Source organism: Hylaeus anthracinus, unplaced genomic scaffold (assembly GCF_026225885.1).
Source record: "Hylaeus anthracinus isolate JK02 unplaced genomic scaffold, UHH_iyHylAnth1.0_haploid 27259, whole genome shotgun sequence".
Lineage (NCBI taxonomy): Eukaryota > Metazoa > Arthropoda > Insecta > Hymenoptera > Colletidae > Hylaeus > Hylaeus anthracinus.
Window position 1 is genome coordinate 1 of NW_026535071.1, and position 12,755 is coordinate 12,755.

The 12,755-nt window shown below is 42.3% G+C and overlaps 1 long non-coding RNA gene across 2 annotated transcripts in view; it reads left to right on the top strand.

Annotated features, from left to right (window-relative positions):
- The first annotated feature begins 2,923 nt into the window (after window positions 1-2,923).
- Window positions 2,924-12,755, top strand: part of LOC128893212 (uncharacterized) — a 31,063-nt gene continuing 21,231 nt past the window's right edge. For both annotated transcript variants that reach the window (XR_008461275.1, XR_008461274.1), the window contains exons 1-2: window positions 2,924-3,874; window positions 4,820-4,937. This is a non-coding gene — a long non-coding RNA (uncharacterized LOC128893212). The remainder of the gene's footprint in view (window positions 3,875-4,819; window positions 4,938-12,755) is intronic.

Genomic DNA, 12,755 nt, shown 5'->3' on the forward strand with positions numbered 1-12,755 from the left:
AACTTGGAACTCGAAGGTTTTAGGGAAACCGGAAAGTAATGTTAATTATTTATCAGCTCACCGTGTACCGATTGATTTTTATCGATCAGGTATTACAAATTTGCACACTGGATGGCAAAAGATCGTTGGTAACGAGGACGTAATTAGATAATTGATTAAAAATTTAATCTAAAAGAATAACGTAGACAAGACGACGTTACTTTCTAATGGAATACTATTAATCTTTATTTTATTTAATTGTGGAAACTAAGAGGAACGATCTTTATTTAATTGCGAATGAAACATATAAACAAGAGAAGCTGGTGATAATTATCTAGATATAAATAACAGAAACAAGCCAACGTTTTCGTGAAAAATACACACACAGGTCTGAACGTACATAAAGACCTGTTCATTTTTTCAGACAGAGCTCAGCCTTCTTTTTTAACACAAAGTGTAATACATCTTCGCATTAACCAAATAGTATTATTCCAACACTGGCCCCCCTAATATTCTTCCGAATGCTTCTGATAATTACGTGTTTCTTTCCCAAAGATCATACCCTCGTGAGATGTCGCTCTGACGTCGCTGTGACGTCGCTGTCGTTTGATTTTAGCTACAGTGAGAATATCGGAATTTCATTCGGATATCAAATATAGTAATCAGATATAATAGCTTCAACAAAGACCGTAGAACCACGAGTAACAATAGGAACGAGCGAAATTGAAATTAGCAAGTCGAAGAATCCGGTGGACAAAGAGGCTGTGGCGCGCGCGGGCGAGCAGAGCGTCTCTCTTTTCGTGCCCTTCGTCTCTTTCTCGCCTGTTTTTTTGCCAGCCCTTTTTTCACCGTCGAGCAGGGCCCGCCCGGCGACGGGAGGAGAGAAAGAGAAAGGAATTCGTAAAAAGAGGGGAATGCGACACGGGGTGGCCGTACGTCATTCTGTCCGTGGCGCGGCGAGGAGGAACGGATATATGCGCCCTCTTCCTCCCCGCCCCGCGTGGCCTTCGAGAATTTTGCCGAAACGCTTTCGATCCAGCGCGCAAAACTGCAGGAATCCGTGCAAAGAATTTTCGAAACGTTCGTCTCGGCTCCGCTCGCGAGGAACCGCTTCTTCTTGCGGCGAAGGTTCGTTCTTTTGGCGGGAAAAGGTCCGCGACGGTGCTACCATCTGTAAAACTCTGTAATCTCGGTCAAAGATGGCCAGAAGTTTCGTCGTGTAAATTTGCGCGATCGTCCTTCGTACTGATTTACCCAAACAGTATTTTTAAAAATAGAGTAAGAGGTAAACTCGACGTCAATCGTGCCATTTTCGATATAGATTTATCCTAGTTGGTTCCGACGAGTTATTTTCGAATGAGAGTGAGATGTATATCCGCTGTTTTCTTTTTACGAGGTACGAATTTTTGCAACGCTTTTCATACGCGGAGGTATAAAATTTACAAGCTTTTCATGCGTTGGTTGTAAACTTATAAGATGCACGAATCTTGGAACTTTTACTACCTTTTCGTCCATTCGTTATGCGCTTATAAATGCATGAAATCTGATATCTTTTTTTTTTTTTTTTGTGTATCCGGGATAGTAGACTTATGATTTTCCAGACGACTTTTTCATATTGAAACAGTATGCACAGTTATGTATGGCTTTGTAATAGGGGTGTGCGGGATTCCCGAAACTATTCGGGATTCTCGGAAATACACGAGATCCCGCAAAAATCCGGGATTCCCGAGAATGTACAGGATTTCGAAAATGTTCGGGATTCCCGACAATGTACGGGATATGGAATGATATCTGGGATTTCCGAAAGTGTTGTTATTCTTGAAAATTTCAGCAATCCGAATGTACGGGATTTCGAAATTCCCGGGAATACCGAATGGTTTCGGGATCCCGGAAATTCACGGGAATCCCGGATGTACTCGGGATTTTGAAATTCTCGGGATTCCATCCCGATCCCGGGAGGAATTCCCGTCCCGACCGGGATCCCGCACACCACCCCTAGTTTGTAATATATTTTGGTAATACTGTTGATCTGAAATCGCGTTGAAGTTCCAAATTCGAAAGCTTAGCGATTGAATAGAGAGAGGTGTGCATCTTGCCCTAGAGAACGCGTGCCCGCAAGGGAGATAAAGTCACAGCGGCTGGGGTAGTGGGGGAAGCCCTTCGGTGACCTTGAGCGGTCAGACTATCGTTCCAACTCCGTTTAAATCGAAACGCAGCCTCTTCCCTCTTCTTCTCCATCTCATCGCGCAGGTATACGCCAAAGTTTCTCGAGAACTCAGATCTTGTTCTCTCCGCAATTATTTAAAAAACGATAAGATCCGAGAAACACTGCGCGGACAGTGTCGCCGATTAGAAGGAGCAAAGCTGCAAGAAAACCTAAAGAAAAATACAGGAAAATGTAGGAATGAAAATTTTATGTACTAGATTGCCCCAAATGTAATAAATAATATTAGATTGTCCCAAAAGTTTCTATCATTTTATTGATAATTAATACATACACAACATTTTATGTCTAATGTTACATTATACAATTGCATACAATTCATTTTGCTTTATTACTGTCACAACGTTAACATCTAAGAAATTAGGTTGTCTATTTATATAAACACTGCCATACAAAATAATTGAGTGCAAGTCACGGAAGAAACGTTTGGGACAACCCTAACACACTTCGCTTCATCGAAAAGCCTTGAAACCGAATATAGCGACACCAATTTTCCAAAAAAAAATCGCACATCTAGCCACGGTTAACCTTTGAGTCGACTTTCGATCCGTGACAATCCTCCCTGTTAATTCCCGCGACAACGAGGAAAGTAAAAGCGTGCAGGAAGGCCTCGTTCGCGGGGGTGCGATGCGCTTCGGCCCCCCGCGCCCGCCCGGGGGGGGGTGTGGAGGTAACGCATTAAACACCGTTCCTCCTCGAGAACGATACCGAACGGGACAAGGTGAGGAGGGTAATACCCTTCCTCCTCCTGGTATCGTTACCACGATGTAACGCGACGAGGAACGAGCGGTCGTTCACGTCGTCGTCGTCGTGGTTGTTGTTGCGCGCACACTCGCGGACCAGTTGTGTGGAGGTGCTCGGCAAACGACAGAGACAGAAGGGGGCGGGGGTGGGGGTGGAGTGAGTGCGAGATGGGTCGCGGGTGTGTACCACCGTATGCAGTTGTGTACGTGTACCTAGACGACGGCCAGAGGGTTCGAGGAGAGGGGTTGAAGCTGGTGGGGCGGAAGGGTGGCCGAGAGAAGCCGGTGGAGAATACGGGGCCGGGAGGGAAGAAGGGTGAATCATGGCGGGGTGGTCTCTCGAAAGGGGTGGAGTAGGCGCGCGGGGTGTCTCTTTTGAGCCGCTGAACTTTGCCAAGTTCGAAACCGTCCGAGGCCGCGCGGCGACTCACCCTCTGACGTGCATTCGGCTTCCAACCCTCCTTCTTCTCTCTCCCTCCCTCTCCTCCTCACCGTCCGCCACCCCCCTTCTTCCAGCCTATCTCCCGTCCGTCTGTCTCGCTCTCCACCCCTCGGGTAGGGTGGCTACGCGTCGCGTCTCTGTCTCTTCTCCGACAGCTTCTCTCTCTCGTCGTGCTCCACCTCGTCGTTCCCTACCCCCAGCCTACCGCTTCGCCGTACCCTCTCAGCCGTCGTGGTATTATGGAAATTTTGAACCAATTCGAAAATCAATAGTCCCTGCCAGGAAGCCTCGAGGCGGCCTACGTTGCAGCGACGCTCTTCCCTAGAATGTATTCAGGACCGGCGGTGTGTTTCACGAATCGAGCGTGTGCTAGCCTCTCGCGTTCATCCACGGTGGAGAGACTGGCCGACATTTTGGTACCGCGCCGAAGACCTTAACCCTTTCGGCGAGTGAGACCTCGTAACCGTCGACCGTGGTCGTCTAGGAGTGAGTCTTTTTTTTCCGACCATGTGTGCACGCTTTCTGGAAATCGGGCTACGAATCGCCGCGGTAGAATCGAAGATTTCAGGGTGCCCCATGCACGGATATCCATGTACCGATTTTCGATTACTTCGTATGTATCGTTTCTGAGATGTCGATGGAAACAAAGGCTAATTTTGATATATACATTCGCGTGTCATTCATGTGGAATTCTTTCAAAAATATCGTGGCGTCCATGCTTCAATGACATAGAGAATTTGAAACAGATACATTATGTAGTACACGGTAGTCTCGCGTAAGTCTCTTAAATCACGCCTGGACGCAGGTAGAGAATTCGTTCTTGGAACCGACCAACCTAAACTCGATCGATCTTCGAAACACTCCCATCGCAGTCGAGTAGCAAGTTTCTTCTCGAAGTACGTACCAGAGAGTATCTGTACGCGATAGAAGGTTAGGGAATTCGTTCTTGGAACCGACCAGCCTAAACTGGATCGATTCTCGAAACGTCTACCGAAAGTTGTTTACCGCGGAAGAATAGATCCCAGAAAGTAAATAGAACCGCGGCAGAAAGTCAACATGAGTGTAGCGGTAAATGCGCGGCGGGCGAGGTGAATCTACCTCCTGCGTCCAGGAACGTGTTAAGTGCGGGGAAACGGAGAATTCGCGGTGGAAAAAGGAACGAGAGGGGTTTACGTTTCCCCTTTCAGAGAAGGTAGAAGCCGTGGAGGGAAGGAGGAGAGACGCGCGGGTCAAAATCTTGGCAACGTTGGAGGCTTTTTCATTTGATGTGCATCGGATTCCGGGACGCTTGGAATCGCTTCGGTTCCCATGAGCCTTCGCGGCGGTTCGAGTTAAAGGATAGAGAAGGAGCGAGGAGGGGGCGTCCGCGGGTCTGTTTAGTGGGGAGAGCTTTTTTCGTTTTACAAACTGGTTCAATTTTTTCTCAAAAAGCGGGTGAACACCGCGGAAACCGGTTGTGTCTACGCCGACTCGGGACTACGACTCGCCGAGGAGGTGGAGGCGTCGGAGGGGAACTTCTCTTCTCTTCTCTACTCGTCGGGGGCTCCAGGTTCGTGTAGATACAGGGTTTCTCAATCTTCGCCTTCCCACAAGCTCCCTTAATCGAACAGACGGACCCTTCGATCAAACCAAAATTCTTAACTGATTAGAATCGACGTCTCATCCCTCCAATTTCACTCAGAACTATTCTTAGAAAATGAATTTTTAGAGGATGAATTTTTAGGGAATGAATGTTTTAAGTACTATTTTAAATACGTACCCAAGATATTTCAAATAATATTTAAAACATGAATTCGTTTTTTATTTACTACTCCACTACTTGATTTTATACTATTTTAAGTACGTACCCAAAATATTTCAAATAGTATTTAAAACATGACTTCATTTTCTATTTACTATTGTACTATTTAATTTCGTACTATTTTAACTACATACCAAAAATACGAACATTGCATGTCTTTTTGGAATTTGTTTGAATCTGTGTAATATCGTAATTAGCCCATGGTCGAGGTAGTTGACCTCTTGATAAGGAAAATGATTAAGTAGCTTCCTTGCGTCTTCCGCTCGCGAATCTCTGAGGAGGCCCCATTTTGAGAATCGCTGGTTTAGAGTGTGCTACGTAGCCCCCTGGTTCAACGAGTATCCTTCTTCTTAATTGAACCAACTGATCCCATTGTGTCTGCCGCGGAGGGCACGCTTCGACCGAAAATCCAATTCCCTGCTCCTTCGAAACTTTCTCGTAAATGTCTGCCGACGTCTTGCCCGGAACACCCGTAATTACTGAGATTTTTCCCAGCTCCTTGATGAACTTGGAAGCTTTCGCGAACCTGCTCCTGCAATCCGGACCCGTTAGCTCTCCATCGCGTCAATTTCATGTTACACGTTCAATTGTAGATCGCGAAAGGAAACATTTTCCAAAGTACTGCTCGAAGAATGCATCTCTCGTCCTCCCCCAAAAATCGCAATTACGATTAACAACACGAGCAATTGTTTCATTAATGCTTTTCCCTTGTCTATTCTTAAACTTCGTTTACGCAAGCGCAGGTATTCTTCCGAACGCGATGCATCGAATTCGGTCTCGGTTGAAAAGAGAGTAATCCACTCGAAATAGTACGCGAATTTCTCACGCCGTCTGACATGATTATGATAATAGCGGCGAAGCTTTAAGACGATTTGGAAAAGGCTCTTTTGTGCATGACACACTTTTTCCTTTCGCGAAACCTACTCTAGAGAAGCCAACGCGAAGTAGGTTTCCATTAGCAACGACGTATTATTATTTACCAGGCACGCTCCGAGAATCCAGAAGACTCTTTTCAGTGGCGTAAGCTCGCGTCACGGGCCTGCGAACGTCGAAGACGAACTGCGACACATCCGGAGATTTGTTTCGTCAACTCGAGTCCAAACCTTTCGCAATTTATTTACGACTCTCTACCACTTTCCAATTACAGTAATGTCTCCGCAACTGCACAAGCTCGGGACTGACCTTGTGCAGTTATCGTAGAATTCGAACGTAGAGAAGGACAGCGAATAAAGAACCTTTTTTTTTTTTGTAAAACTTTTACCACCATATTCCAAGCATTTTTCTGATTAAAATGAGACCAAGCACGATATAATTCGGATGATATTTACCATGCATCTTTTTTTAGTTAGCGTTCTACGGTATATGATACATAATAAGTTGTTACAAGTAAATAGGTTGCGAATTACATCGTGTTTGGTTTCATTTTAATCAGAAGAATGTCAGGAATATGATGGTAAAAGTTTGACAACAGAAAAGTCAATAATAAGAAAATTGGACCGTTGCATTAAATTGTCTCATAGAGTAATCCGATTCCAGATCATGTTTACACTGGTCGACGATCGAACTCTTTGATTCCTCAAGAGGTATACCCTCCAGTGGCGGAGCTGGTTTCTGTGCATTTATCGTAGCCAAATTTCTGCAGTTATGGAGACATACCGTTCAAAATTTATGAAATCGTTCGGCAATTAATGACAAAATCAACAACTTTTTTCGCATACTTTTTCGTATAATTAAGTTAATCACCAAATTTCATTGGATTACGTATGCGGTTGATTTATTGCTATCATCCTGAAACATACAAAAATCCTCTTGGCAGGAGTGGGACGAAACAAATAAAACTGATTGATATCGTATTTATTTTATTAAATAAATCGTATAAATAAATGAAGTTACACTCGAGCCACGCCACAGTCGACGTGCGGGGGATTCTGTGTACACGTTGAACACAGCCGGCTGCAGCGCCGGTCGAGTGCACTTCACGATTACTACTAGGCGGCACACTTCACAGGGTCTTCCCGCAGCCGTTTTTTCTCCGAATCGATGGTCGGGCAAAATTAATTCCACTCGATTTCGACCTGCCTCTTTTTCCGGGAGCGCGCAAGTAAATCGCCCCCTTGCCCCGGATTTCTAAAAGAGCACGAGATATTTCTGGTGCACGTGGTAACCTCTCCACCCCCAATCTCCACTCGATTATCGCGTCGGCGAAATAACGGTCAAAGCTAAAATTGAATGATTCCCGGATCGATCACTCGGGGAAGTGGCACCAAAGGACGCCAAGGAGGACCAACGAGGAGTTTCTCCAGGAGTTGCCCAATTGGGCCAACCCCGACTCCTATAGTCTATAATGAGTCGCTGTCGCGTGGAAAACAATTCTTAATTCTCTTCTATTGTGGAGAATGTTGTTTTTTGAATCAGATATTTATTATGTAGTTCATTTATTATATACTCATTGTATAGTTATTACATGAGTCTATAATGGGTCGCACTATAGACACTATAATCGTACTCTTTATTGAAGAAGTTTGACTAATTTAAATAGTAGTTTTGATATCACCAAATGAATTTCTCATTATACGTATGCACTATACATACAGGGTGTCCCATCCGACATTTTTGCAAAGGAAATTCTTGTTCAGAATCGTCTCAGCTATCCCCCATTTCCGGCTCCTCCCCGACTTTTGGGACACCCTGTATATCATTACACATATATATGTATATGTATATGAATAACTTCATGTATATTTATATATACATCAACATATTTATACAAACATACACTTGAACACAAATTTCCAAAAGAAAAACAAATAAACGAATCGCTTCGATAGACATAAAGGGTACGAACATTTATGGGACTGACTGTAAATCGTGGATTTCAATGTATATTCCGCTGTCAGCGTTAATCTCGGAGTATCTTTTAAAATCCAAGCCGTTTGAATTTGCAAAAAAGTTGACTACTTTTCATCCAGTCAAAGATTCCCTGCGTCTTATCTTCCGATGCACCGATTCCTCTGCGGTTCTGCGCATCGCGTCGACTCGTTCGAACGCTCGCTACTCGTAAAGTTGCTCTCCGGGTCGACTCTTAAACGAGGTCCCGTTCGACGCCGCGATAACGGAAGCTGCGCGCGTTTGATAATAAGCGGAAGCAATCTCGGGCTGAGAATTCCGGAGAGGTATTTAATCGGGAACCGTCCGACGGAACGCGATTACGCGGGGCCGAATTAAAAACGTAATCAGAAGAGCAGAAACAACGGCAACCGGGGTTTCTTTTGTGAGAATTCTCGAATTTCGCTTCGGGGGGCTGGGGCGATTTCGTGGATGACCAGTGGCCTGGTTAACTTCGAGTAAGCTTCGATTCATTCGATTAGCGACGGGACGGATGTGTGTCGAAATGGTCGACCGCTTTGGAGCTTTGTTGGCCTCCTCGAGCAATTATGTAACCGATTTTTCATTTCATAATTAAATAGAAGAAAGTCCGACTACGTTTCGCTGGGCTGTTTGCTTTCTCACTTTCCGAGGCGTATTGCTGGATAGAATTACGATCGCATTGCGAATTCAGCTTCAAAATTAATACAAAAGAGAAACATCGAACGATGGGTTCTTTATATTGTAAAATGATTTACTTACTCTCTCAATGTGGGTTAAACAATATTTCACTATTCGTAGAAAGTTGAGCAACGGGTTGGTCTGCCCTAAACCCACCTAATCTCAAAAACTCAAGGAATATAAATTTTACATTAAAATTGAATTGTCACAGAAGATCTTAACTTACTTTAATTAAGTAAAGTAAATAATTGCTCAATTTTCCTGAAATGTATTATATTAGACATAACCCTCTATTCTATAGCATATCCGTATTTTATATAGATCTATCGTTAAACCCTCTCAGACAGTATACACATTGACGCTATTAAATATCGGCGTCCACATCAAATACTATCCACGTAGACAGTATACATGTATACATTAACGGCATTCAACATAGGAAATAGAAGGAACGTAAAGGAAATAGAAATTTATAACATTACTTAATATAAGTTAATACAAATAAGAATAATTTCATACTTTTTAGCGGAGTTTCGATAGTTTTCGAAGTTGGTTATATTTTCTTGCCAAATAGTATTTCATAGATCTATAGCATGAATCCTTCTTCGGATTAGCAGAGGGTTACGGGTGGTTAGGGTTGAAGTGATCGCCGCGATGACGCTAGAGGAACCACTTGTAGCTTCCACTCGCACTTCCGTGACTACCCGACGTGGCACGATTTTCAAAAACGACATCGGAAATGCATGTTCTCGTATAAATATTGATCATTCGGGATTTAGCGTTATCTGGAAGCGGATCGTGCGACTGCGAGAGATCTGAGGTGGCCTAGAACGGAAGGAGTCTCACTTGGGAGCAGCGAGACTTTGGATTGTTCTTCTTCATCTTTTCCCGCGCCATCGTCCATCATTTTCTTCTCGTTTCTTGCTCCCGTTATAATTCAGCAATCAGTACCGTGTGATTATTACTCATTGTTAATGATTGCCGTTGCAATAATCGACCACGATCGCGTGATTAACGAGTGATCATAAACTGAAAGTTTATTAGTGAACGAACACATAAACGATAGCAGAGTAGAAAGAAATCTGTAAGCTCGTTTAACAAATTTAGATGAAAGGTTAAGAGACGAGTTACAGGTTTATCTTTATCCATATTTATTTAACAAATTTTCAAGTTACAAATCAACAATTAATTTACAAATTCATATGAAAGGTTAGCAGACGAGTTACAGGTTCATTCTCGTCCAAATTTATATTTATTCTAAAAATTAAATATCTACGCATCTTTTATTCAAATACTCGCGGTGAAACCGTAAAATTTCAATTCAATTACGTCTACAGCCACCGCGACTATATTTACATACGTACACTTTCTAATTAATAATTATTCCACTCCATTTATCTTAAAGATATTTAATACCCCGATCGTATACAATCCCGAGAGAAAATTCCTCGAAAACGGACAAAAATCGCTTATCGCTCGTTAATCTAAATAGCTGGAATGATTAGCGTTGATTACTCGTTAATCAATAATCCTGAATCGCGTCTGGCTGCCAGCCGTCTTATCGACTGACAAATTCTTCCGGTTTATCGAGCAACTTTCTTCCTGCTCCGCGACGAGTGACACTCGTAGCCTCTTTTCCTGTTGTCACATCCGCGGTCGAGAAATTTCCAAGGACGCGCGTGTTTTTCTGGAAAAACTGTGTCGCCTCGAGAGTGGCTCTCGTCCGAAGCTCTGCGCTAAAGGTTATCGACACTGTTACGTATTTCACCGTCATGGAAGCGGCAGGGTGGGAGAGGAGATGGGTTGGAGCGAGGGGAGGGGGGGGGAGGAGGAGGAGGAGGCACGATAAGGCCTACTTGTAAAATTCCGATCCTTTCGAAAATACGGATGTTGTTATGGTTTCTCTCGTCGGTTATCGTGTCCGCGTTCAAAACATAGTTTTTGTAAATCTACAGGGTGGAGAAACGTACTTCCCTCGGTGCATTTATTACTTCGTCGATTTGAAACACGTTTCGATGGTTGTTCTTTTGGCACGTTCACTGCCAGACTGATACTCGCCAGAAAATTTCTACCGCGATTTAATTCTGTTTACAGACTTTTGGAAACTGCGTAACGAAACATTTATTTCGGTATTTAGTTTTGTAACTTGATCGGAATTCAAGTATTTCATTTAAATTCATTTTCTATGACACTTAACTTTCAGAATTAATAGTTTTCGTTTTTCAGTGAAAACCACTGTCACCCATGTATGAGTGACGCGACGATCGACGTGTTAATATGACGAGGAGGTTTTAAGAACTCACTTGGTAGATATACTAGAGATATCTTTGGAAGCGGAGAGGGAAGTTTGTAAGTGTAATTAACCTTAATACTGTTTTAATAGTTGTGATTAAAATTTGTGGCAAGGCGATCGAGTCATTTTTCAAATTGACTTGGCTTGCTCTGATTCGTTGCGCTCGTAATCGAGAAAAGAAACATACCTCCCGCTTGTTACGTTTTATATGTACATATTTAATGTATGTAATAGGCCCAGCATCGTTGTTGTATTAGGTCGTCCTAAAAGTTCATGCCACTTATGCTTCTGCTACTCAAATTAATACGTGAAACATATCCTTAAGTGTTATAAGAAAAACGTAATTTTTTTCTCTCATTTTACAATATTTTCTCACCTTTCTGACGTAGTCGTTATATCGTCACTGTAAAATTTCTGTAGTTTTTTTTATTAATTAATAATAATTTATTATATTATTATAATGAATATACTCTAACTAACAGATCTTCGATTAAGTCAAGTATTTCAAACAAAAAAGTATTGGTTTACAACTTTCACGTGTCCAAAGTGCTTTCCTCTACTTAATGTATTAACCTTTGCTTAAAAGTAACCTAACTCCGCCTAAACCTCCCCAGGTTCTCCTTTTTTCGAGCAGGCACACTGTATATCGGTATTCTGAAGCCTGAATAGTGACTGTGGAACTGATTGTATGTTCTAACTTCAAAACTTCCGGCAGCACTTTTCTATTATTCACTAACATGCGATCAATCGCTATACTAACTTTAGCCATTTCAAAATGACGTATGTTTATTAATGTACTTTCCTTAATAACAATGTACGTGTGCCAATATTTTTTTTTACTATAGATTTTTCTTTCTTTTTACGTTACTTCCTTGTAACAAATAACTTAGAACTCTCGGTGAACATACTATTTATGTCTGTCAGAAGGCACTTATAAACATAGTTAACCCCTTGCGCTCGAGTGGCGCCTCTAGGACGACAGATGTAATTTAAAAGTGACATTTTGAACGTACAATTTCAATTTCACTTATATCAGAATACAGATAATTATAAATTGAAACAATAATTCATTGAGTCACGAATATTCGTAGATGTTTCTTATCGAAGTAGAGTTTTTGGTTTTACAGAAATTTATTATAAATATGGACTGGATTTCATTCTATAGAACGATGCCTCGAGCGCAAGGGGTTAATATTAATAGATTACTATAAATTACAAAGATATTCAAAGAACACTGGGTATGCCAATACTATTTTGACCCACTGTAACTTAATTTTTGTTCATAGTTGTCTAACGACTGATCGACATGTGTGTCCAAAGACGCTTATAAACATAGTTAATATTAACAGATTACTATAAATTACAAAGATATTCAAAGAACACTGGGTGTGCCAATACCGTTTTGACCCACAGTAACTTAATTTTTATTCATAGTTGTCTAACGACTGATCGACATGTGTGTCCAAAGACGCTTATAAACATAGTTAATATTAACAGATTACTATAAATTACAAAGATATTCAAAGAACACTGGGTATGCCAATACTGTTTCGACCCACAGTAACTTAATTTTCGTTCATCGTTGTCAAACGCCTAATTGTCAGACGGTTAATTTCGAATCGACGTAAGCAAGGTCGTGATTGGTTGTCATACTCTCTTCGCATCACCGGGGGGAAATACGCGTCGCATCTCTCCCCTCCACGGTGACATAATCGCGAAACGGCCCC